General features: G+C 38.7%; 1 protein-coding gene across 7 annotated transcripts in view; it reads left to right on the forward strand.

The window, feature by feature from the left end:
- The window catches only part of GRIK1 (glutamate ionotropic receptor kainate type subunit 1), a 416,917-nt gene that overhangs the window by 201,254 nt on the left and 191,189 nt on the right, over positions 1–24,474 (forward strand). The gene's annotated exons all lie outside the window — the stretch shown is intronic.

The following is a 24,474-nucleotide window of genomic DNA, read 5'->3' on the forward strand; positions in this document are numbered from 1 at the left end:
CAGGAAAGGGGTGTTGGAAAAAGTGGAGGTGGCATGGTTCTTTTATTAAGATGAAAGGGGATTAAGCATGTTAAAATTCTAAGGGAGAAAAAGTTTGCTCTAAATTGTGACATTAAAAAGACTGACATTAAATCACAGAATATTTCTTCAGCGGACTACTGAAATTTATGTCTGCAATCACTATTCATGCTTTCTATTCTTTTTTTTCTTTGAGATGGAGTCTCGCTCTGACGCCAGGCTGGAGTGCAGTGGCGCGATCTCTGCTCACTGCAACCTCCACCTCCCAGGTTCGAGCGATTCTCCTGCCTCGGCCTCCCGAGTAGCTGGAACTACAGGCACGTGCCACCACAGCCAGCTAATTTTCGTATTTTCAGTAGAGACGGGGTTTCACCATATTGGTCAGGATGGTCTCCATCTCCTAACCTCATGATCCACCCGCCTCGGGCTCCCAAAGTGCTGGGATTACAGGCGTGAGCCACTCCACCCGGCCCGTGCTTTCTATTCTTTCTTCAACAAACTGATATTATCTTTCTTCAACAAACTGATACTTGCTTCCGTCGCCTCTTCTCAGGATCTGCCTTGCTTACCTTAACCCATACAGGAAGCCAGATCACAAGTGGGGATTTCCTTCCTGACCATGTAAAGAGCACACAACAAGGATTTGGGAGATTAATCTGATGTGTAAGAGCCAGACACATCCTACTCAAAAGGCTGCTCTTACTCCCTAGCTAGGACCATGCTTAAATGGCATGCCCATATTACCCTGAGACTTTCTTTTCCCTTATCCTCCCAAGGCTGTGCAGACATCAGTTGAAACTATGTTCTTCCTTAGTACTCTAATACATTCAGGCTGGTTACAATCAAGACTTGCAGTCTGGGAGTTCTTTTGTCTATTTAAGGTAACTGTGATTCTCCACTTTTATTTATTATTTGTTTGGCTCATAGTTTAGCTCTGAGGGAACAATTTTATTTTCATTATTCCTAAGTTCTTGGGAGACACCTTATGGTATCCCACATAGACTAACAATACCATGTAGCAGTGCAAATTCACTGTAAGTAAACCAATGAAAATCAGACCTGTAATCTGATCGAGGTATAGAAAATGGCTACCCGAAAGTCATACTTTTTCTTTTTGATTATTTTGTATGGCAGTGCCTTGAAGTAGGGAAAAAACATTATCTTTTTCTCTATGTGTAAAAATCACAAAAGTTACTTTGAACATCAGAAGAACAACCCTTTAAATTGCTTTTCTGCTTGTTCCCTTCAATTGGCAGTTCTCTGGTTTTTATTTGCGTGTCATCTCTTTTAATGTCTCTAAACCTGTTGCTCAATTATTCATTAAAATTGATAACAACCTACTTCAGATCGGCCAAGTCATTTCACCTGAACTTTTTCTCATAGTCACTTTACAATTAAAATCATTGAGTAAAATCTTAATTCTCTTGAGTAAACATTCATGATTTTCTGAATTAGCCAGAACTATATCAATATATGTGTCAATGTGCACATGTGTGTAGACAGAGAAAATGAGAGAGAAAGAAACAGGGAGACAACCGAAGGAAGGTTACCCACTGTACTATTGGTTTATCCTTTATTCCCACAGTAATTTGTTCAAATTGTAATTAAATCGCTTATCACATCATGCAATGATGTCACTATTTGTATTTGTTCTTGCCCTTACACTGCTTTATCCACCTTTGTGTTTCAAGGACTTGGCACATAGGCAGAAATTTCAGGGTGTTTAACAAATGTTTTTTAAAGTAATTCATTTCAAATCAGGGCCCATGTCTGGTACCCAATCCCCATTCTAATGTAGAGAGATGTTAAAATTAACCATGCAACCTAACATAGCAGTCAGCATCAGAAGTGCAAAATAGTTCCAAGCATTGTGCTATGTGTAGCTCTTCCCTTTTCTCAATTTTATTTTTTTAATTTTTTTAATTTTCTTTCTTTTTTTTTTGAGATGGAGTCTCACTCTGTCACCCAGGCTGGAGTGCAGTGGAGAGATCTCGGCTCACTGGAAGCTCTGCCTCCCGGATTCACGCCATTCTCCTGCCTCAGCCTCCCGAGTAGCTGGGACTACAGGTGCCCGCCACCACGCCTGGCTGATATTTTTTGTTTTTGTTTTTGTTTTTTTTTTTTTGAGATGGAGTCTAGCTCTAGCTCTGTGGCCCAGGCTGGAGTGCAGTGGCCGGATCTCAGCTCACTGCAAGCTCCGCCTCCCAGGTTCAGGCCATTCTCTTGGCTCAGCCTCCCGAGTAGCTGGGACTACAGGCGCCTGCCACCTCGCCCTGCTAGTTTTTTGTATTTTTTAGTAGAAACGGGGTTTCACCGTGTTCGCCAGGATGGTCTCCATCTCCTGACCTCATGATCCACCCGCCTCGGCCTCCCAAAGTGCTGGGATTACAGGCTTGAGCCACCGCGCCCGGCCTTTTTTTGTATTTTTAGTAGAGATGGGGTTTCACCGTGTTAGCCATGGTGGTCTGGATCTCCTGACCTCGTGATCCCAAAGTGCCTCCCAAAGTGCTGGGATTACTTACAGGCATGAGCCACCGCGCCCAGCCTCTCTTTTCTCAATTTTAAGAAATACAAAGTTAAAAAAATGTTGCTTTGATTGGCTAACTTACCATACAATATTTTGTGTTTCATGGATCCACTGTCCATGACCCACAGTCGTTCCATAACCATCAAGGACGCAAAAAAATACCAGATTCAGGCTAAATGCCAGGAATTAAAGTTAGAACAAGTTTGAAATGAAAAAAATAATAATTGGTAAGTAGCCAGGAAGCATGACGTAAGTATTCATTGAAGGAATCAGAGGTCCCGGATTTTCACCCTGTACGCTTTCTACCTGTGGGATCTAAGTCAAGTGTGTTAGTTGTCTATTGCTAACAATCTATTGCTAAGTTACCTATCAGTTACCCAAAGTTACCTGCCCTTACCCCAAAATGCAGCAGCTTAATAACACAAATTTATTATCTCACAGTTTCTGAGTCAGGAATCTGGGCAAAATTTAACCGAGCCCTCTTTCTCAAGGTCTCTCACAAAGCTACAATCATACACAAGAGTAGTGTCTCATCTGCAGTTTCAACAGCAGAGACATCTACTTCTGAGTGTATTCATACAGTTATTGACAGTATTCAACTCTTGAGGGTCGTTGGAGTGAGGACCTCGGTTGCAGTTAGCCAGAGGGCACCCTCAGTCCCTTGCCATATGAGCCTTTCCAACATACATTTGATAAAACATTTGTTTTATCAAAGGGTACAAGCTCAGAAAGCATTAGAGAGAATCTGCCACCAAGATACATGTCACAGTCTCTATAATCAAATCACAGAAGTGACCTTTAACCACTTTGTATTCTATTGAGGAGAAAGTTACTAGCCCCACTTTTAAGGGAAGGGGATTACACAAGACTGTGAATGCCAGAAGGTGGGGATCATTGGAGGCCACCCTAAAGACTGCCCACCACAAGTGACTACATTTCTCTAAGCCAACTTTCCTCTTCTGTAAAATAGAGGTCAAAATGTCTCCTCCTCATGGGATTGATGTGGAAGTCAAATAGTACTTTAAGCCCTGAGCATATAGTGAGTGCTCAGTAAATGTTGGTCATCATTAGGTTATTACAACACACCACAAAATGTCGTATGCTGTCTTTATCCCAAGGACTATGGGAGTACCTAGAAAGAACAGATAACAAGGTCTTGAAACGTATAGACAAAATTTTCAGAACAAGTGAAGTCTATCCTGAGACCTGAAAGAAGGAGAGCTGTAATCAGATGAAGAATAAGAAGCAAGACAATAGGATTCCAGGGAGAAAAGAAAAAAAAAGAAAAAGTCTAGCTAAGGGAAAGTAGTAGTGCCAGATAGCTTGACAACTAGGAAGGATTTCTTGCCCCCTCTCCTCCTCAGAATGTCTGCTTTGAAAAGTGGAACCCAGAGAGAAGAAGTGATGTCAGAAGTGTGCAAATGTGCATCTGCATGCGTCAACTCTACCACAAGGACACATGTTACACAGGACTCCACCCAATGGAAGTTGGTTGGCCTTTAATAAATACAGAAATCTCTAGAGAGTGAGAAACAAGAGGACGCAAGTGGGAAAAGGAGTCAGAATTGTCATCTCTAGATGAAAACGTTCTCTAAGTTTCCAGGGATGCCTCCTCTGGGAGTGAGATGCCCCCCGGCTCCCAGCTCCTCTCAACCAGTAGCTCCCTGGACCAGGGAGAGGCAGACCCCCGGAAGAACTCCCTTGGCTCATCCATCCTCAAGAATTTTATTTTTATAACTTATAACTTAGGTACATGAATTTCTATTTTTTTAACTTGTATTTTAAGTTCAGGGGTACAAGTACAGGTTTGTTACACAGGTAAACTTGCATCATGGGGGTTTGTGGTACAGATTGTTTCATCACCCAGGTGTTAAGCCTAGTACCCATTAGTTATTTTTCCTGATCTTCTCCCTTCTACCACACTCTGTCTGGTGAAAGGCCCCAGTGTGTGTTATTCTTCAAGCATTTTATGACACCATTTAAATTTCCCATTTCTAACACTGGCCAAATTTGACATTAGCCTGAAATTCATTTCATAGCTTCCATATTTTGAGGTAATTATATTAATTTTCACTTGATTTATGTTTTCCTTTGAATCACTGATACATTTAGATTGCTCAAAATAAAATAAAATATTATTTCTTTTATATATGTATATATATATTTTTTCTGAGACGGAATCTCACTCTGTCACCCACGCTGCAGTGTAGTGGCTCCATCTCAGCTCACTTCAACCTTTGCCTCCTGGTTTCAAGCGATTCTCCTGCCTCAGCCTCCTGAGTAGCTGGGACTACAGGTGTGCACCACCACGCCCAGCTAATTTTGTATTTTTAATAGAGACAGGGTTTCACTGTGTTGGCCAGGCTAGTCTCAAACTCCTAACCTCAGGTGATCCATCCGTCTACACCTCCCAAAGTGCTGGGATTACAGGCATGAGCCACCGTGCCCAGACTAAATATTATTTTAAAGTACACGCTGAAGAGCCACTTTCCCACTCCCATGTCTGTCTGCCCTCTTCCAAAGCATAAATGGTAACCACTTTAACTTTTCTCCAACTTGTTTCTTTGATTTTCTCCCAACATTTTATTTTGAAATTTTTTTAAGCAAAAGAAAAGTTGCAAGAATTCTATAAACACCCATATGCCCTTCAGTGAGTCATCACTTGATACCATTCTGCCACATTTGCTTCATCTTGCTCTGTATGTATACATTTACATATATTTATTTGGGAGTTTGGTACAGGAATTCTGACACTTTACCCCTAGGATTGAAGCCTCCTATAGAAACATGCAGAAATATCTAAGAACACCTTGAAAAAAAAACAAAAAAAAGAGGTGGGGAAGGGACTAGCCCTGTCCAGCATGAAACCATCCAATGAAGGCTCTATAATTAGAATAGTGGTACTAGAGCATACCTAGACAGACATGTCAGAGAAACAGCATAGAATATGCAGAAACAGACTCAAGTTTATTTGTGGAAATTTAGAAGCAATTAAAGTGCAGTCTCAAAGCAATGAAAAAAACGTTCTTTTCAATAAATGGAGTGGATGAAACTGGATAGCTACTTGGAAAAATGTAACCTCAGATTCACTATGTACATAAAATACACTCCAAATGTGCAAAATATGAAACCATACTAGAAGAAAGCCTGAGTAAACTTCTTTAGAATCTAAGTTTAAGAAAATCCAGGTACAATTTCAAAAACTGATCAATTTGACTGTATATATGATATTAAAACATCACATGGCGAAAAGTAAAACGTGTACAAGATATTCATCCATGAAACCACTTTTAGTCCATATGTTTACTGAACCACGCAGTGAGGTTTATTACTCAGCAAGGATTAATGTTCCGTGAGTTCAGACGGAGCTAGGCTCTTTTCTCTGAGATTGCCTTTAGGGATGGGTTGGGTGACTCAGTAATATACAATGTTGTTCTGGGCCCAGGAAATGGATGTGGTACTTGAAGGATCTGCTCAGTGTTTCTAATCCAAGTACTTAACATCCTTCTATGTTTGTGTGGTTCTCTCTCTTTCTACTTAATTTTGCATTTAATATATTTCTAATAAAAACATGAGACTCAATTAAAGACTTTCCGTTTGAGTTGGAAGCATCAGAAGACAGAAATGCTTTTTCTTTCTGTTTCCTTTTGAACAACAGAAATAAATTGAACTCAATCATGTTTGCATGAATGATTCTATTTTTGTTAAGGAAATCTTGCATCCAAAGACTTTGCAGAATTAGATAAATTTCTTGTCAGAGTTTTGCTAACTAATTTATTTTTATTTGAAAGCATCTGGTTAAGAGTATTTCCTTAACAAAATACCATGAAATTAATTTTGATGTATCACTGTAAATGAGGCCATTGTACCTTCTCCATCATTAAATATTCACAAACATCACCCAGAGCTTTCAAAAGGACTCTGTTTCCTTCTCACAGCAAAGGCCTGGCAAGTAACAGCAGTCCATTTCCTAGTGATGGGTAAATGCAGGAAAATACATGAAGATCCAAGAATTTGTCAAATGAAACAACAACAATCAATTTTCTACCACTCCACCTGTGGAAACATGTAAAAATCCCCAATGAGATTTTACACTATAAACGTAACTGTTGGATAAGTTAAAATACGACAGTTTAATAAAAATGGTCATGTTCCAACAGATCATTCAACCAGCAAGCTCTGAAACCTTCTATATATAAATTAATACATCAAGATGGCTTTTGTATCCTTCAAGAAATATGTGTCTTCCAGTAGGAATGTAGGCTGCTGAAATTTAAATAAGTTTTTTTTATCAATATAATTTTGAAATGGTTCTAGAATTCCAAAGGTAGAAATAGGAAAGTCTGTTTTCCTTATTACAATTTTTAAAAATACATTTCTTGGCTGATAAGGTACTATAGCAGCTACATTCACAATGATTTCAGAAATGCTCCCCCTGCCATCTCTCACTTTTACTCACAGTTTGTTCCCTATTAAAATGTGACTATTGCTGTTTTGCAATGACAAAAATATGCATCGATGCTCTAGTAAAAAACATAAATTAACCAGTCCGGGACTGAACATCATTAGTAGAGTTGATCAATATAATAAAAATCTGGTCTCCAGTTTCAAGTCATGGCCTGAGAGAGCCTTTTAATATCTTAGGAACTCAGTTGCCTAAATTGTGAAGAGCAAAGTTTTAAAAGGTTGCAAAGTGTCTTAAGGACAAGAAAAGCACCAGAAAGGATAATTTAGAGGAACATTGAGTATGCATTCCAAGAAGGCCCTGGCAAAAGGGCAATGGGAAGGGCTGGGATTAACCAGGAATCTGAGGATCTGTACATATAGCCCTGGTAGTACAGAAAGGCTTTCCGAGAGAAACAAGAGGAGTAAGGTGTTTAAGGGAGTTGGTTCCTACATCTTCAACTTCCATAGTCATCTTTCCTAAAATCGATCTTCTTGAGAAAGTAGAACACTTCAGTTATCTACTTGGTGAATTGCCCTTCCCTCCCTCAGCAAAGAAGAGGCCAACTTCTCAACCCCCCAGTCGTCTGCACTGCCTCATCATAGGTATAATGACCCCCCATGATTGGTAACCATGGTTCCCATGTAACAAATCTTTTAGCACATTGAGCACTTTCAAATATTTTACTATCAAAACATTAAAGGAGTAACTAATTGAATTGGCTAATAGATTGTTAAAGATGCTCTTTGATGACAGTTTGCTGTTTGATTTTGGCATGTGGTGCTGAAGGAGTTCAAAGACATTGCTCTGGCAGAAGTCTCTCCATTCCCACCTCCTTATTTCTCTGAACAAGGTTTCTGAGCTGCCTCATGGGCTGGTTGTGAGGATTTCAGTTAATTAAGAAAATAGGCTAGGCGCGGTGGCTCACGCCTGTAATCCCAGCACTTTGGGAGGTCGAGATGGGCAGATCACGAGATCAGGAGATTGAGTTCATCCTGGCCAACATGGCGAAACCCCGTCTCTACTAAAAATACAGAAATTAGCTGGGTGTGGTGGTGCACACCTGTATTCCCAGCTACTCGGGAGGCTGAGGCAGAAGAATCGTTTGAACTCTGGAGGCAGAGGTTGCAGTGAGCCGAGATCGTGCCACTGCACTCCAGCCTGGTGACAGAGGGAGACTCTGTCTCAAAAAAAAAGAAAAAGAAAAGGAAAATAAGGGGAGCACCAGAAGCAGTGGCTGCCATGTGATAAGGACTATGTGGGGGATTGATGCTATTATTACTGTTATACTATCATTGATTTATGTTGCTTGATGAATTGTGTACTAATAAACAATGTAATAGTCACTTAATCCGGAAGAAATTTTTTTAAATGAAAAAATTTTGGTCACAGAAAACTAAAATGAATGCGTGTTATAAACAGTGTGTTTGTGTGTGTGTGTGTGTGTGTGTGTGTTGCAAAACATATGACAGTTATCTATAAAACATCTCCAAATCATAAAAATATTTTAGGGTAAAATTATAGTGGAAGAAATTCAAAGAGAAAGGTGATAACATAAAAAGAGTGAAGAACGACTTACTGTATATTTTTAAGTGGAAGTTGGTGGAATTCAAATCACATTGGTATTTACATTCTATTGCATATTTTTAATTGAGTAAAATAATTACCTTTAAATGCCAATATTTTGAGGATGCTGGAAATTATATATTTGACAGGTATTTAAAATCACTATCAAATTTGTTTAAATATTGTTCAAAATTACTTTTTTGGGAAGAAAAGAGCAAAAATGTCTGAAGACCTCTGCTTTGTATCGTATAAAATGGATGCAGGATGTTCCTTTACTCTTCCTAATCGTCATACTACTGCCAGAGTAACCGGCTAAACACTCTAGCTTGGTCGTATCTCTCCTTAAACTTCTTCAATTCCACACTGCCTTTTGGATTTTAGGAAAAATCTAAACTCTTCAGTGCAGTTTACAATCCCTACAAAAATATTCTCCTACATCCCTTTTTTGTCTCTACTTCTGTAATTTTGCATGACTTCAAGCTCTATTGACACAGAACCACCGGTTATCGGAACTATCCTTCGTCTCCCACCTTTCCTTATTCCGTTTCCTTTCCCTAGAATGTCTTCTCATTCTCATCACATTCAGATCTCTATTTAATGTCACCTTGCCAGAGAGACGTACCCGGACCATCCTATCTGAAATAGGAGTCCAACTCCATCACTCTTAACCTCCTCATTCTGCTTTATTTGTAATCACAGCACTTTTCACTGCCCGTCATTATATTATAATTTTAATGTCCTTTTTCTCCAATGTACTGTAATTTTCACAAAGGCAGCAACTTGGTCTACCTTTTTCACTCTTGTACCCCTATTGCCTCAAAACCATTCTGGCATGTTGTAGGCAGTCAATAAGTATTTTAAATGAATGCATACCTAAATGAGAAAATATCTCATATGATTTTTGTGTCCCCAGCACAGTTTAATTTCGCAATAAATGTGTACTGACTTGAAGATATTACAAAAGGCTGCATTATTGTTTCCAAAAGCAATATCTAGTTTCCTTATCTGAAGATATTTTGGTAAATGAAAAGTGGTTTTGTTTCTAAAAGGAGCAAAATAAAGAATAAGAACTTTACTAGATAATCAAGTTCCTTTTACATTCTATGACTTTATGATAATTCAAGATAGAAAGATAGATGCATTAAAAATAATCACCATGTACAATCTGTGAATTTGTATTCTCTGAAATATAGTTTCTCCACAGAAACCACTTGGAGATGTTGCCATATCTAAGAGAAAAGAAAAAGTCGTTGCTTTGTTTTCAAGTTAATCATTTATTGTTTCCGTACAACTTATTTTCTTCAGTGTCTTAAGCACAAAGGATCATTTTTGCTTTTTATCCTTGCGAGTTTCATTTCTGTGGGATATTTAGCAATGCAAGAGACTTGCAAAAGAAGTAAACTGTCTGCAAGTGACTGCAAGAAGATTTGAAATCCATCCTCTTGGTATGATGGAGGTAACACCTCAAAAACTGTTTCCTTCTTCTGAATGTAGTTTGGAATCTTCTCAAAGGTGTGAAGATGGTTGTAATTGTTAAAGATGGCTTTAGAAGAGAAATGCATAAATATACACATATGAGGGTTCGTGAGCACACATACACACACACACACCTCCGACACAAATAGATGAGGTGGGATAATTAGGAACACAAGTGAGTCACTACCAGCAAAACTTCCCATGTGAGGAGCCTCAGTGAAGTCAGTTAATCCAAACCTCTGTGTCTGTCCAGTGCAACGCACTTCCATTCAGTTTTTTGCAGCCTCCTAACTTGCCTTTGTAGACTAGCTTCTTGAGTTGTCTCTACGATTGCTTTCAGCCGTTTCTAAATAATCCACTCAGGTAGTGTGGGGGAGATTTGCTTCCTACAATCAAATAAATGGAGTTTTTCAAGGAGTAGAATAGTTCACACACACAAAAAAAAATCAATAGAGTATAAATAAAGTTGCCTTCATAGGAGATAAACAAATACATGTGCTCACCCTCAAAGTCATGTTATGGAACGTAAAATACTTGCCAGGATTATGTTTCAGATGATGATCACATCTGACAGGAATATATGTTCATTGCATCGATGCTAAAGTCATTTTTGCTTCATGTTTCCAGAGTGGAGGGTAGAAAACCTTCATGTTACCTCCATCCTTGGCACCTGCCATGAAATGGTAAAAGCCAACTTGAATTAAAGGCTTGGGTTGCCCCAGATGAGCCAGCAAAGCCTTCTTTAATGTGTTAGCATGAGATTTGAAGTGAATATATGAGAAGAAAAGCTAAAAACCCAACTAAAACATTAGTTATTCCCAAGGTTTGGATATGGATGTGGGAAAAGTAGGCTCGAACTGATGTGCTAAAAACAGTTTTCTCTTTCACGTCTCCTTCTGGAATGTGCCCCTTTTATTTTGTCATTCTTGGCTCGGCTCCCCACTTTTCAAGCCTCCTCTGTCGTTTCATTCTGCCTGAGTATTTCCTCTCCAATATTTTGGCTGAATGTTCAGCTTTGTTAGCAGAAATGCAAAGTGAGCGCTTTGAAACATTACCCAATAAAATCCGATTTTAAACAGTTAGAGCTACAACTTCCCCCATCCTCTGGGAAATGAGCCTACAGTTTCTTTGTGCTTCAAGCAGAAATGTTAGAGGCAGAATTACTGCCCAGGCCAGAGTCTCGCCAAGACCATCAGATAAGCCACCTGGGCAAGGTCTTACAGGCCACACTTAAAAGGGGACTTCTTGGAAACATCAAGCTGTCATTGGAAATTGTTAAGCATAGGTGACTTTTATATTGTGGGTAAAATATAAATGGAGAATACATCTAGAAGTATGAACATACTTGTTCTCTGAAGAAAAACCTCACATTTTCTTAAATGATCTTTAAGAAATAATTGCTGATAATGAAAATGTTGGGCTGAGCGTGGTTGTTCACGCCTGTACTCCCAGCACTCTGGGAGGCCGAGGTGGGTGGATTACCTGAGGTCAGGAGTTCGAGACCAGCCTGACCAACATGGTGAAACCCCGTCTCTACTAAAAAATACAAAACTTAGCCAGGCATGGTGGTACATGGCTGTAATCCCAGCTACTTGGGAGACTGAGGCAGGAGAATTGCTTGAACCCAGGAGACAGAGGTTGCAGTGAGCCGAGATCACGCCATTGCACTCCAGCCTGGGCGACAGAGCAAGACTCCACTTCAAAAAAAAAAAAGAAAGAAAGAAAAAGAAAATGTCAAGACCAAAACAAGCATTGTTAAAGTCTTAAGTAAACTTTCCCTTTCATAAAAATGCCCACTTAATAAATATTTAAATGAATTTATAAAACACATCCTTAAGGTTGATAATACTAGTTTTCAGGGCCAGGTACAGTGTCTCATGCCTGCAATCCCAGCACTTTGGGAGACTGAGGAGGAAGGATCACTTGAAGTCAGGAGTTCCAAACCAGCCTGTCCACCATAGTGACACCTTGTCTCTACAAATATAAAAAAAGTTAGCCAGGTGGTAACAGGCACCTGTGGTCCCAGCTACTTAGGAGGCTGAAGTTGGAGAATCACTTGAGTCCAGGTTGCTGAGGCTGCTGTGAGCTGTGATTGCACCACTGCACTCCAGTCTAGGCAACAAAGAGAAACTCCATCTCAAAAAAATAAATAAATAAAATAATAATAATAATAAAATACCAGTTTTCAGACAGTATCTGATTTTTATAACTCTGAAGAGATCAATACAACAATGCCTGCTTCACAGGTAATGAAACCGAGGCCTAAAGGAAATAGGCTGTTTACAAATATTCTATGAGCACAGTCACTACAATGAATTTTAATTGCTTTCTATGTCTTTAGACTTAATTTTGTTTTGGGGTCTTGCTAGGGAAAAACATTTGGCTTGATTTCTTTTTATATTTCACTTAATATTCTTCATATGTTGTGACCTTCCTTAATTTCTTTGACTTATTCCCTTTTCTTTAGTATTGGCAATGCACCAATCTCTTCAAAGATGTTTTCAACTTTTTTTTTTTTCTTTTTGAGATGGAGTCTTGCTCTGTCGCCCAGGTTGGAGTGCAGTGGCGCGACCTAGGCTTACTGCAACCTCTGCCTCCCGGGTTCCAGCGATTCTCCTGCCTCAGCCTCCCAAGTAGCTGGGACTACAGGTGCATGCTACCATGTGTGGCTAATTTTTGTAATTTTAATAGAGACAGGGTTTTGCCATATTGGTCTGACTGGTCTTGAATTCCTGACCTTTGGTGATCCACCCATCTCGAATTCCCAAGGTCAGGCTGGTCTCGAACTCCTGACCTTAGGTGATCCACCTGTCTTGACCTCCCAAAGTGCTGGGATTACAGTCGTGAGCCACCATGCCTGGCCGATGTTTTCAACTTTTGGTTAGCCACAGATTCACCCTGCATACAAGTATAATATGGTTACTTAGTCATATCCACCTGTCCCCAAAAGAGGAGAATAGCATATATAAGTTGTTTTAAGCCACTAGAAGATTTGGGGTGCAATGAGGAAGAAATTATCTCATAATTGAGATAATTTTATATGCATTAAAGACATAAAATTATATCCATCAATAGGATGAAATTAGGACTGTCACCAGCTCATATTGTACCTTTGTGAGAATTAGAAACAGGTAACCCTCTAAATGGATACAGCCTCCCTTTATTAGTAAGACTCGACCCCTTCTTGCCACTGAGCCACCCTTATGCTGAGAGAAACAGGGAGGGAATTCATCCAAAAGGAACACATTTCAGAGTCATTTCTGATAAGGATCCGTGCACGCATTCAATGAATATTTATTTATCAGTTAGCATTCTATGTCAGATAGCTTTTTAGGCTCTGGAGATCCACGATGAATAAAGCAAAGTCCTTTATTTCATGAAATCTATGTTCTTGTTGGGGAGATGGAAAATTTAAAAAAAATGAATATGTGACATAGTAGGTTCTGAACCATGCTATGAAGACCAATGAGATGTACAGTATGGGGAAAGAAAACAGGCAGTCTAGAGTTTTGGAGCGTGCTCTGACTCAGACAGGCAGGGACGTCTCTTTGAGAAGGTAACATTAGTTTAGAGACCAGGCAATTTAAGGAGCGTGCAGGTTGGAGGTCCCTGCATATCAGGCCAAGAAAGCGAAGTACAACGTGCACTGAGGCAAGTTCTCTGCTGTGTGGGAAGAACCACAAGAAAGCAAAAGAGATGAGAGCAAAATGGTGGGCAATTGGTAGAAAACAGGACAAGCAAAGTCATTGGAGCTACGTCCAAGAGGCAATGGTGACAAGAACGTTGAGTTCAATTTTGAGTAAGAAGGGAAGCCAATAAAGAATAAAGAACTTTGATAAAAGGAGGCTGGGCTCAGTGGCTCATGCCTGTGATCCCAGAAATTTGGGAGGCCCAGGTGGGCGGATCTCTTGAACCCAAGAGTTCCAGACTAGTTCGGGCAACATGGTGAAGTCCTATCTCTGCAAAAACAAAAAAATTAACCAGGCATGGTGTCATGTGGCTATAATCCCAACTACCCAGGAGGCTGAGGTGGGAGGATCACTGGAGTTGAGGCTTCAAAGAGCTGTGATCATGCTGCTCCACCCCAGCCTGGGCAAGAGAGTAAGACCCTGTCAAGAAAAGAAAAAAAAGAAAAGAAAAGGAAAGGAAAGGAAAGAAAGAAAAGAAAAGAAAAGAAAAGGAAAGAAAAGAAAAGAAAAGAGCTATGATCCAGTATATCCATTAAAAGGATCACTCTGACTATAGTGTGGGAAGTGGAACAACTGGCCAGAGTGGAAGCCAGAAGTACAGAGTGAAGGCTACATTGTAATTCTAGAAAGGAAGGCCAATAGCCTGGATGGAGTGGTAGTGATGGAGGTGCTTGGAAGTGGGGCATTTTTATTTATAAGCCTCTTCAGATTGAATAAGCCTCCTCAGATTAGGCCAATGATGTTCTGGAGCCAGTTTGTATTGGCTCACAAGAGCCAACTATTAAATTTTCAGGAATGTTGCAAGCCTATTGTAAAACACGGCCATTATGAAAAAATTGAATTACACAAACTTACAGTTAAATATCTTTTATTAAAATAAAAGTAGTAAATATTAAAAATACATAGTAAATATAATAGGAAAACTAATTATTTTACTGTATTTTACTATTACCTATGCCTTGCAGTTTTACATCTACTATATCCATATACTAAAAATGCCATATACAATGATGTGCTACTGTGCATCTCTTTTAACTGCACTGAGTGATATTATGTTAGTCAATTGTAACTACTAAATGAATATCTGCCGTACATTTTGAGATTTTTCTATGCTTCGATTTACCATGTATGCTTTGTGTACATAAATATTCCCATGGCAATCATGGAAATATTTACCCCTTGTAAATCTACATCTATAAATCCTAACAGAGGTTGATGTGATTGTCGAGCAAAACAATCATCTTCTTCAAAACTTAAATTAAAAAAAATAATAATTCAGATTCAACTTAAAAATGCACCATGTCAAGTGCTGAAGCTAAAAGAGGTTTTAGTTTAATGAACGTAATTTGCATAAGACTGGGAAATAGTTTTAAAGTAGCTCAGAGATGTAATTACAACGCTGTTTTGGAAAAAAATTAGTGGATTAGGATGCAACTTTATAAAACCATATTCAAATTTCAACTATAAGCTGGGTACAGATATACAAATTTAGCAAAAATCAGGAAAAAATGTTCATGTAGCTAGAATATGAAAAAGAAGACTCAATTGGCTATATAGAATTTATGATAAATAGCATTGTATATTTTACTATTATATATAAATTTTTGGTATGCATTCTAATATCAGTAAAATTTATAATAAATTTGTATATAAACACACGTATAGTTTTGAGAGCTGGTTCTTAAATATTTACCAGCACACCTCTGGATAAAGCTCTCCTATGTTGGTATTTAGAATTTGAAAATTGTGTACACAAACCATACATGGTAAATTGAAGCATAGAAAAATCTCAAAATATACGGCAGATATTCATTTAGTAGTAGCAAGTCCCCAAGGAACAGCACTGCAAAAACTTTTCCCTCAGTCAAACATAATTGGCTGTAGAAGTAAAACATAAGTTTCACTCATATTTTTATATAAATTAAGTTCAATGCCACATGCTACCTAAATGGAAATACTTCTAAATCTAAATCATTAAACATAATACCATTTTCCTTTGCATATTTTCACATTTGTCTTGTTCATCATGAAAATTAACCACAGATATTGCTGGTTAAATTGTTGCCATTTTGATCTTCTGAGATGTGCAGTCACACAGAACTAGGATGCAGTTAAAGGAATATATTAATCTCACAGAAAATCAGATCCCATTTGTTTTCATCCAAAATTGAGTGAGGCAAATAAACTAACCCTATTCCACTACTAGCATATCCACAAATACATCGCCAATGGATAGACGTTATTCTGTCCCAATCCTCTGAGAACTTTTCTCTTTATTTACATATATCATTGATATCTGTGGGGTAAAGTCAATGGCATGTCTCTCTTAAAGCAATATTTATGATATTTAACATTTAACAACTTAAAACTTCTCTATGTTAATACAACTCAAAAGTTAATCTACGGGCCAAGTCAAAGACAGATTGTTAATAATCATGATTGCAATCTACTTACGTTGCCCGTTTAGGACGCATCACTTGAAGAAAATCAACAGTTAATTACCTATTACGGTTAGCCCCAAATTACAGTTGTCAGTGCCAGTGGTTGGGGAAAAACAGTGACTGCAGTAATGGAAGGTGGATAATGTATGCCATTATCAGTTTGACACTAACAGTAGTGTTGCCTTTAGTCCCTATGTCTGAAGGTACTGATGGGTTTTGTACCTTTCTCCCAAACTTCCATGTCCATCCCCCAAAGCCTGGATTCTTCACATCTGGAAAAGAAACTTTCCCAGGATGCAGAACTGGGAGTTTCAGGCAAACTAGTGTATTTTGTTGCTCTACTTTAGGTAGAGATCCAAATGCAGTTTAAATTACAAGGGTCATTCAAAGAGTTCATAGAAAATGCTTATTACGAGAAAGAATTATGCAAGGATTTCAATTTTTTGCACCAAAATAAACTCATGTTAACTTATTATTACAAATATGAACACAATCTAGTTTGAGGCACTAAGAAGAAGAAGAAGACATCAGTTTGAAAAGAGCTCCTATATAAGCAACATAAATTCTGCTAAAACCGAAGGAAGAACAAACATCAAATTTATGATGGAGCTTAGGTGTAAGAATGATGAAAATCACTGATGCTTTACAAGAAGTTTATGGGACAATGCCCCAAAGAAATAAGCAGTTTACAAATGGATAACTAATTTTAAGATGGGATGAGAGATGATGTTGAAGATGAAGCCTCTAGCAGTAGAGCATCCACATCAATTTGTAAGGAAAAAATTCATCTGGTTTGTGTTCTAATTGATAGCAATCAACAATTAACAGCAGAAACAAAAGCAAACACCATAGACATCTCAATTTGTTCAGCTTACGCATTTCTGATTTAAAAATTAAAATGGAGCAAACTTTCCAGATGATGGGTGCCAAAACTGTTGTGCCCAGATCAGCTACAGATAAGAACAGAGCTCTCAATGGAAATTTTAAGCAAGTGGGATCAAGATCTTAAAGTATTTCTTTGAAGAATTTAATAGGAGATGAAACATGGCTTCACCAGTATGATCCTGAAGACAAAGCACAATCAAAGCAATGGCTACCAAGAGGTGGATGTGGTCAAGTCAAAGTAAAGGCAAACTGCTCAAGAGCTAAGGCTATGGCAACAGTTTTTGGGGATGTTCAAGGCATTTTGCTTGTTGATTTTCTGGAGGGTCAAAAATGATAACATCTGCTTATTATGAGAGTGTTACAAGAAAGTTGGCTAAAGTTTTCGCAGAAAAGCACCTGAGAAAACTTCACCAGAGAGTCCTCCTCCGCTATGACAATGCTTCTGCCCATTACTCTAATCAAACAAGGGCAATTTTGTGAAAGTTTTGATGGGAAACCATTAGGTATCCACCTTACAGTCCTGATTTGCCTCCTTCTTACTTCTTTTTGTTTCCTAATCTTAAAGAATCTTTAAGAGGAACTGATTTTTCTTCCATTAGCAATGGGAAAAAGAATGCATTGACATGGTTAAATTCCCAGGAATCTCAGTTCTTTAGAGATAGACTAAATGGCTGCTATCATTGCTTACAAAACTGTCTTAAACTTGTTGAATGATATGATGAGAAATAAGGTTTATATTTTTATCTTTTAATTTCATTTTTTAATGAATTTTTTGAAGTTCCCTCATGTCACATAGGACAAAGGTTTAGGCTAAAGATACAGTGGCTATGAATGTCATGACGGTCAATGAAATCACCCAAGAATTGTGAATAGGAAAGAGATAATGGTAAAATAAACAAATGAGCAAACAAACCCAGGAAATATCAATATTATGGAGCAGGCTGAGGAAGAGAAGCTAATAAAACTAGAAGTTAGAGGATAAAAAGAGAGCCAGGAAACAGCTATGCAAGTTCAGCTAAGTTCTGTCTTGCAAATACAACCCATAGCTATATCTGCGAGCAGATGAAATTTCCCTTTGATTGATGTAATCAGTTATTTGAAATCTTATGTGCAGTTTCTCAGAAATTTTCACTCTGAAGAGCTCATTTACATTGAAAACCATTCTTCAGAATACTGAGACACACAAATACTTTGGTTTAAAACGAATTCCTGTGCCATTCCTCTGCTTGGTGTTAAGATTTCCTCTGCTTATCCTGTTTTTCATGCATATTCTAAAATACCTACCTCTCAGAAGGGGGCTCAACATGATAAAATTTCCTTCTGAGTGGTGGTATTATTTTAAAAAATACAATAATTATTATAAGTGGCTCATTTTTGCTGTAGAAAGTGAACAAATAAATTTATACTACAATTATGTACTTTGTGGAATTGAACAGTTCCTTCATGTACCGACTGGGCAACTAGGGATTTAAGCAATGTTTACAAATTACTGGGTGAACTGCCATAACTCATAAATTCTGCTTTTCTGGAAAAGGAGACCACACTTAAAGTAACAAAACCATTGGAAAAATGTAGTGATTATGACACACGTTTGCGATAATTGTGTCGAAGCCATGCATCCTGGCATTTGCTTTCTTCTCTCAATCCAGGGAGTGATTAAAAGTAGAAGATAGGTATTACAACATCTTAATTCTTTTCATGGGCATCCACAGCATGTAAAAACAGCCAAAGCTGCTCTTCAGAATCCTCAGACTCAAAATCACTTTTTAAGTTTAGGATGAAAACTCAACTCAAAATATACAGATCCATGCTCTTACATATAGGTAACATCTCCAGAAATTTTATCTTTCTCTACTACAGTTATAGACATGAAAAATACCTTCAAGTGGTGAAAACTGAAGGAGCTTAGGTCCTTTAGGATAAATAAAGTTTCAGGACACTCACTAGGTCTTATGACTACCTAACCCATTGTTCTTACATCACAGCCTATATAATTTATTTATTCTGTTGCCTATTTATTTCCCTGTCTACCCTGGTAGAATGTAAGCTCACATGGCAAGGATTTTGCCTGTTGTTCACTGATCATCCGAAGAGGCACCTGTAGGTGTTCAATAATTATTTGTTGCAGAAATGATACTGAATATGACAAATACCACAGCATGACTAGTGGTCTGACTTATGTCCTTCCTAACTGAAAGGTCCTGAGCAGTGGATTTTGGGGGAAAGCAATAGAGCAGGCTTCCAAAGGGTGCCACTGCTGCCAAGATTCTCCACCTCCTACCTTCCCTTTTTTGACTTTTCTGCTGAGTAGGGCTTTTTCTGGTATAACATAATAAGAAATGTCCAGCCTCAACCATTCACCAAACTTCTTTCTTTCCTCAGAACTCAAGAAACCTCTAGACTTGATGGCCAGAGAGACGGGAAAGGACTTGAAGCCCAGGGTTACAAATGGTGGTATTTCCAACACATTATGAGTCAAGGAAGCTTTGGGGAATGGGATGAGGATTGACTAGGTCCCCAGTCACAATCACTCATCTTACTCTTTGGCGAAAAAAAACTCTAAATTCCAACTAATCAAAATTCAGATGACAACTTGGAAAGCCACACATTCAATGCATTCATGAGTTGGAGCCTGCTTATATGACATCACCTCTTCTTTCACATCATGCTAATCAAGTTTTCCTATTCTTCTTCCCTGTCCATGCTACTTAAAACTGCAAACTACCTCTTACTTAATCCTTTGTAGTTTTCTCTTTGCTTTCTTGTTACCAGCTGCCATCTCTTAGGTCAGATGCATATTTTATGCATTTATTCTGTTTATTGTTTTATCTTCCCTTGTTCTGCTAGACTACAGTTCTATGAAGGCAATGAATTTATCTGTTTTGTTTACCTCTGTATCCCTAGGGCCCAGAGCAGTGCCTAGCACATGGTGAATGTTCATCAATTATTTATTGACTGAAGAAATGTATAATCTAATTGACACACTGTATTCTCCACTTATAAGCTATTATGATACAACCCTTCATCCACACTGTGATGTAATGACTTATAGCACTGAAATATGATTGACAGGGCTAACTCTCACATTCTCACTCTTACAGCACTTGCTCATGGGCCTCGTCCAGCCATCTGCATCCCTTGGCCCTTCATTCATCTCTTCACTGAGTCCACTGTATTCTTACTTTTTTCCTTATTCGTCCTAGGCCCTATGCCCCTTCGTGCCAAGTTTTCTCTCACCAATTCGCTGAGCCCTGCTGACCTTGACCTTCTATCACATATTCCCTGCAGTTTCCCAAACCTAAATAATTGAATCCATCCTGCACATGAGTAGCCAATCACCACCAGAGAAAATATAGTTATGTGGAGGCTATTATAATAGTATGGTTTTGAACTTCAGCTTGAACCTCAGTGTTGCTTGGCAAGGTTTATACAATGGTTAATTTTATATGACAACTTGATTGGGCTAAGGAATACCTGGCTGGCTCATAAGCCATTATTTCTGGGTGTTCCTGGAGAAGATGAACATTTGAATCAGTAGATGAGTAAAGAAGACTGCTCTCCTCAATGTGGGTGGGCTTCATCTCACCCATTGAGGGTCTAAGCAAAACAAAATGGCAGAGGAAGGGCAGATCTGCTCTCTGCTTGAGTTGAGACATCCCTCTTCTCCTGTCCTTGGACAGCAGTGCTCCCAGTTCTCAGGCCTTTGGACTCAGACTGGCTTTTCTAGGGCTCCAACTTACAGGAGGCAGATTATGGGACTTAATCAGATTATGGGCAGATGATGGAGGCTAAAAGCAGCCTCCATAACTGTGTGAACCAATCCCTCATCATAAATTTATTTCATTCTATCTATTTATATCCCATTGATTCTGTGTCTTTGAAGAACCCTGACTAATACAGTTTGTCACTGACATGTTCTCTGTCCAGTTTTCTACTTCCCTACGTGGACAATTCCAGACATTTACACTCCAAGCCTCTTACAAGAGAGAATAGAAACTATTACGTGTGAATTCCCTTAACTTTCACCTGCCCCCATTTATAAACCTATCTCTCCCCATACTCATGCAGTAAGGTCTTCTCTGCATCCCCACCTTGGGTGGCCTGGCCCTCTCCTCAGATACTGGCCAAATGAATCCCATATGATTAGAGCAAACATGTGGTTTCTACTGCAGACAGCACAGAATGGAAAGGATTCTAAAGCAATTGTCAATATACAGTACCATTATATCAAGCTTTATAAAGAAAATTCTATTATTTCTTATGTCTAACTCATTGTCCTAGAAAAACGATGTGATAAACAAAACACTGCAAATTTCTCATTGTAATTGAATAGTTTATATAAATCCCTAAAAATAGATTCCTATCCTTTGCTCCACTTCTCAAAATTGACTCCAAGGTCAAGCATGGTAGCTCATGCCTGTAATTCCATCACTTTGGAAGGCTGAGGCAGATGGATCACCGGAGCTCAGGAGCTTGAGACCAGCCTGGACAACATGATGAGACCCCGTCTCTACCGAAAATACCAAAAAATTTTGTTGCATGCCTGTGCTCCCAACTACTCAGAAGGCTGAGGTGGAAGGATCGCTTGAGCCTGGAAAAGGAGGTTTCAGTGAGCTGAGATCAAGGTCGCACCACTGCACTCCAACCTGGGTGACAGAATGAGACCTTGTCTCAGGAAAAATAAAAAATAGATATAAATAAAAATAAATATGAAAATTGACCCCAAAATAATACAGTAGACAGATTTAGATTACATGAACATTTAGGATATTGTTTATAATTTTCTGACATTAGAAGTAAAGCTTTTATATACATATGTATATACATATATATGTGTCTATATGTACCAATAACGATTGTAAACAATAATTTAAGTGTACATAAGGATTAAATAAATTATAATCAATTTATATAATAGGGTTTTATGTAACCATTAAATAGTATGTTAGATATGTAGTGATATAAAAATGATTACCATGTTGTTTTATGAATAATAAATTATATAAAACTATATAGAGTTTAACATTGTTTTGAAAATATATACTCAAAAGAAATACTCCAAAATATTAAGCAGAGTTATGTCTTTGTGATGGAATTATAGAGGATTTTAAGTTTGTTCTTTGTGTACAATATTATTCACATAAGCATAATAACAAATGACATTTTAAAAGTACATTTTGAAGCTCACATATTTTGACTTTCTAAATTAGAAGGGGTGTGTGTGTGTGTGTGTGTGTGTGTGTATGCATGTTTAATATATAATTAGGTATAAATATCGCTTTGGCTTGTTGATGTCAGGCAAATTGTATTTCATCTATGAGAAAAAAATCAGAGTGCTTTTACAAAACCCTAAAAATACATCAAGAAAGCCGGCAAAGAGTTAAATATTCTGGCCTTGAAACTATTCTTATTTTCATAAAATACATTTCTTAAATGTTCATTTCCTTCTGCTCACATAAAGACTGATAAATCTCATTCAGTCCTAATTGCATTGATTTGATGATTAAAACAGGCATTTCCTCTTCCTCGTGACAGGAGGGGGCTTTTTAAGCAGACCAAGCACAAAAGCCTTTCCTGCTAATTTCACCATTTTGACGTGAGTGAATGCTATCTATCTTTCCACCTGAACCAGCTCTCATTCTAATGGGCATTAAAATCCCTTTTGAAAATGTATTAATGCTCTAGTTGTAAGATACCTTTGGGTGTCCCGACCCGCAGGACAGTCCAACGGGCCCTGGAAGGGGGAGTGGGAATGGAGGAGACAAGAAAACACGAGAAATGGAGACAAGACAAATAGCCTGATCAAGTCTCATTTAAAAATGGTGGTGCGATGCCTTATATAGGCTGGCAGGGGAAGAGGTTGGGCCAGGGCGGTGCGGGGGCGGGGGGGTGGGGCCCGGGGGTGGCCGGGTCTTCTCAAATTAGAATTGCGCATGCGCCGTGGGTTTGTAATTTTCCCGGGCTGGGGTAGCACCTGCGCCATAGGCTGCATATCTTTCTGGGCTCGAAAAGGTTTGCGCGCGCTGGAAAGGTTTTAGGCCCGCGGGGGAAAGGTTTTAGGCACGCACGGGAACAGGTTATAATGAAGAACCCGGAAATGTGCCATTTTGTCTCCGCTTTGCCGAGATCAAGCAACAGAGGTCGGCTAACTCCGGGCCTCATGCCTCCGGACATTTGGGAACGTGCTGAAGTGTAAAGTCTGAAAAATCAGAAACCCACCCTTGTTTTGTGTGTGGGAGGCAGACGAGACAATCATTTATTGTGGAGAAAAAAGGTATGCTCTACTGAGACTTTACAAAAGCTGTAATTTTATTTTGAAGTCCTCAAGTTTTGTTCTCCTGGTTTATGGTTTTATGCTAAAATTATGGCTTTGTAATAGGTTGTGAGGCATACTTTATGCACTCTCATAATTATAAGCTATTACAGTTCATTCTTTGTATCAGGATGGTTTTATGGACGTTTAAATGAAGTTTCCGACAATGAAGCTATGGTTCTAATAGGACTACATTATGGCTACACCTGGTGGTATGCAGTCTCTCAGATTTTCTACTATAAACTATTGGGAAGAGGAGGGTGGGATTTAAAACAGCTGCTTGCCTCACACTGAGCTCCAGCACGATATGTGGATTTATCAATCCATTTGTATTTAAATAACGTATATGCTTGTTGCCTCACTGTGCCACAAAGCCATCAAAGAGAAAGATCATCCTGGTGATTTTATATTCTTTTTGCCAAGGAAGACAGCTGAAAGTTTAAAAACATTAAACACAGCGAGTCACTTGTCCTTTTCCCTAACGAGGAAGATAAGAATTGGCAGGTTGTTGCTTACTCTCCAATGTTTACTTACTAGCAATGATCTGTGAGCATGTGCCAAGGGTCATTTTTCACCGCATTGGCTGTGGTTTTGGTTGTTTCTTACTGAAATGCTGTTGGAGATGGTGACCTTGTTTGCAATCTCTTGCAGTTGAGCATTCAGTAAGAACACACTTCTCCAGCTGGGGAGAGTGTTGACTGAGTAGACTCTCAGAAAAGGTGTAATTACTAATTTTAAACATCCTATGTGGCAGTAGAGTGTTGTTGTTGTTGTTGTTAGGTGGCAAAGGGGCCAAGGTTTCAGTAGCTTTGTAAAGGAATTCAACTAAAGTCAATGATAAAAATATGAAAGTGAAATTAAGCACTGATTGAGTGTCAAATTCCCATGTTAAAGGACCTCCAAGAAAAGGAAGAAACTCTAACTGAGAAAGCAAAACATACACTAAGAAAAGATTACATGCTCCCACAAAGCAAGGACGTGAGAAGCAGCACTTACTTAGCCCCTTAATTCAGACTCTATTATGCCCAGGAATTAGAGGACATATGCTCTTCTATCAAATTGTTCTACACCACTGGGGAAAGCATTTATTTCACCAATGTGAGCTAAGTATCTTT

The sequence above is a fragment of the Piliocolobus tephrosceles genome, chromosome 19 (genome assembly GCF_002776525.5).
Source record: "Piliocolobus tephrosceles isolate RC106 chromosome 19, ASM277652v3, whole genome shotgun sequence".
In the NCBI taxonomy this organism is placed as follows: Eukaryota; Metazoa; Chordata; class Mammalia; order Primates; family Cercopithecidae; genus Piliocolobus; species Piliocolobus tephrosceles.